The 3,207-nt window shown below is 44.2% G+C and overlaps 1 pseudogene; it reads right to left on the bottom strand.

Moving 5' to 3' along the window:
* Nucleotides 1-2,045: 2,045 nt before the first annotated feature.
* On the bottom strand, nt 2,046-2,481 carry LOC100520762 (small ribosomal subunit protein uS19 pseudogene; annotated as a pseudogene).
* Between the last annotated feature and the right edge of the window lie 726 nt (nt 2,482-3,207).

Here is a 3,207-nt window from a genome sequence, read left to right as displayed (position 1 = left end):
GATTTTGTTCACAAATTTTTAGGGCTCAAATGAGGCAGAGAAAATTCTCATCCTTTTTACAAGCAGACAAACTATAGCTCAGAAGGAACTGGAGAACGAAAGATTGTCTGTCCAATGTTAAAAAATAAAGATCAAAAATAAATTTAACTGCATTATGCTTTGCATAATATTTTTAAAATGGCCAACTGTTTTTGTTGTAGGAATGTATTTCCACTGAGAACATCAGGTAATTCTCCAAACTAAAAAAAAAAATCAAGGAAAAAGAGATAAGAGAGAAAGTCAAGCAGATTTTATCAATTTAAAAAAAACCTTAATGATGCTAGCAATTTTCTGTTTTTTAAAATTGAGCTTGGGGAGTTCCTGTTGTGGCGCAGTGGTTAATGAATCAACTAGGAACTATGAAGTTGTGGATTCTGTCCGTGGCCTTGCTCAGTGGGTTGGGGATCTGGCGTTGCCGTGAGCTGTGGTGTAGGTTGCAGATGAGGCTTGGATCCCACGTTGCTGTGGCTCTGGTGTAGGCTGGTGGCTACAGCTCCCATTCGACCCCTAGCCTGGGAACCTCCATATGCCGTGGATGTGGCCCTGGAAAATGCAAAAAGAAAAAAATAAAATAAAATAAAACAAAATAAAATTGAGCTTGGAGTTCCCCTTGTGACTCAGTGGTTAACGAATCCAACTAGGAACCATGAGGTTGCAGATTTGATCCCTGGCCTTGCTCAGTGGGTTAAGGTCGCAGACGTGGCTCGGATCAGGCGTGGCTGTGGCTGTGGTGTAGTCCGGCAGTTGTAGCTCCTATTAGACCCATAGCCTGGAAACCTCCACAAGTCATGGGTGCGGCCCTAGGAAAAAAAAAAAAAAGACAAAAAAATTAAAAAAAAATAAAATTGAGGTTTAATTTATATAACACCAAAGTATACAATCTAGTGATTAGCTCAATGAATTTTACATATCTGTGTAACCACCATCTGGATTGTTTGGAATATTTCCAGCATACCAAAGACTTTCTTTTTTGCTTTTTTTTTAGGGCCACACCCATGCCATATGGAGGTTCCCAGGCTAGGGGTCTAATCAGAGCTACAGCTGCCAGCCTACACCACAGCCACAGCAACCCAGGATCCAAGCTGCATCTGTGACCTACACCACAGCTCAAGGCGATGCTGGATCCTTAACCCACTGAGCAAGGCCAGGGATCGAACCTGCAACCTCATGGTTCCTAGTTGGATTCGTTTCCACTGCACCACAATGGGAACTCCCAAAGACTTTCTTATGCTCCCTCCCAATCGATAACCCCAGAGCCCTTTAATAATCATACTTCAGGCTGCTCTGTATCCCCATAGATTAGTGTTTCCTGTCTTTAAACTTCACATTAATGGGATTCTGACTTTTGCCGAGCATTAGGTCTGTGATATTCATCCTTGTGTGTAGCAGTAATTTATTCTTTTACATTGCTGTGTGGTATTCCACTGCATGAATACATTTATTTATCCTTTCTCCTGTAGAAGGACCCTTGGGCTGTTTCTGTCTTGGGGACTATTTTAAACAACGCTGCCATGAATGTTCTTAAGCTTGGCATCTAGTACTAATTTCTGTCAGATTTATAGCCAGGAATGAAAATACCAAGTCATAGGGCATAGCTCTATTTAGCCGGGTAGATAAAGCCAAATGGTTTCCAAACCAGTAGAAGAATTTTTCCTTCCATAGTAATGTATGAGAATTCCAGTATCTTCTTTTCAAAACTTGGTTTTATCTGCCCTTTAATTTCAGGTGTCATGGTGGGTATATAAGGGTATCTCAGTGTGGTTTAAATTTGCATTTCCCTAATGACTAACAATGTTGAACACCATATTTACAAAAAATTCATAACCTTACTACTCTATTTTGATTTTTCTGTAAAAGTCTTCTCAGTGCAGCCTCTATATTTATATAATTACACTTGGAGTAAATCTAGAATGTTCTGTCATTTTACACTAATCATTTTAAGGTTAGTTATGGTCTTCATACCTTTTTTTTTTTAAGAGAAGTCTGTGCCTTTGTTGGCCAGCAGGCTATTTGAACGGGATGAAGCAGGAGGAGTAGGTGGCAAGGATGCCAGGTGGTCTGCTTCACGGGCTTGTAGGTGATGGAGAACTCTCCCAGGTGGTGTCAGATCATCTCAGGCTCCATCTCCCCCTGGCTGAAGGTCTTGCCCTTACAGATGCCCACCATGGTGCCCACCATTTCCGGCAGGATGATCATGTCATGCAGGTCCATCTTCCCTACCTCGGGCTTCACCAAGGGTGGCACCTCCTTCTTGGCTTTGCACAGGTACTTCAACAGTGAGTGCTGCTTCCTCTGCAGGCCTTGCTTCAGGCTCCACTGCTGCCACGGGCTATACAGCTGCGTCAGCTGCTTGAAGGAAGTGTCCAGCAGCTGGTTGAGGTCCACACCACAGCAGGTGAACTTGTGGGAGGTCTGCTTCATCTTTTGCTCTACTTCTGCCATCTCATGGGCTCTTTGGAAAAGACCACCGCTTCTGCCCTTCTGTCCATACTCACCTTTTAACATGGCTTCTTACCAGCCCACTGTGTTTGGCACAGTACAATTCACTTAGCTACTTCCCTCTACTTGGGTATTAGGTTACTTGCCATTTTCCCTCTGGCTCGTTGTTCAGGGGGACGGAAGAGATATGCATTACCCCAGAAACGATCATTCATGGAGGGTGATGAACCGGTGAGATCTGCTAGGTTCTTTGATGAAGTTTTTATTTTCAGTACAACCTTCAGAAGGGTTATCTCTGTTTTACAGATGAGGCAGCAGATACCAAGCTATATAATTGCCCACCATCATAGGCAGAGTAGTTATAGAGCAGGACAGCAGTCCAGGTAGATGGTCTGGAGCTCTGATGAGCCCCACAGTGGCTCCATGGATGCCATTGTCCAGACACTTGTGTAGATGTTTCCCAGTTCCATCTCCCAGTTTTCCTAGAAGTCTCTCCTTTCCCAGCCCCCTGACCTCCCTCTGGATCCCACTCTTGCAGATTGCGGTTCTAGGGCTGAGTGCAAAATATGGTTTTTCCACACTGTCCATGGGGTCTCACCCATGCTTCTTCCCAGGACCTCCCTTTAGAATAGCTGAGGGTGGGTGTGGGGCTGGGGCAACTGTGAGCCATGGTTGCTCTTGGAATTCTAACTCAAGAAAGAGCCAGAGGCCTGGCCTAGGCTGAAAGCA

Source organism: Sus scrofa, chromosome 11, assembly GCF_054392235.1.
Source record: "Sus scrofa isolate SSC_HxYL_T2T_F1_AM1 chromosome 11, Sscrofa_HxYL_maternal_Yorkshire_Landrace_v2.0, whole genome shotgun sequence".
Lineage (NCBI taxonomy): Eukaryota > Metazoa > Chordata > Mammalia > Artiodactyla > Suidae > Sus > Sus scrofa.
The sequence above is the reverse complement of the archived record's forward strand: the minus strand, read 5'-3'. Positions and strand labels throughout refer to the sequence as shown.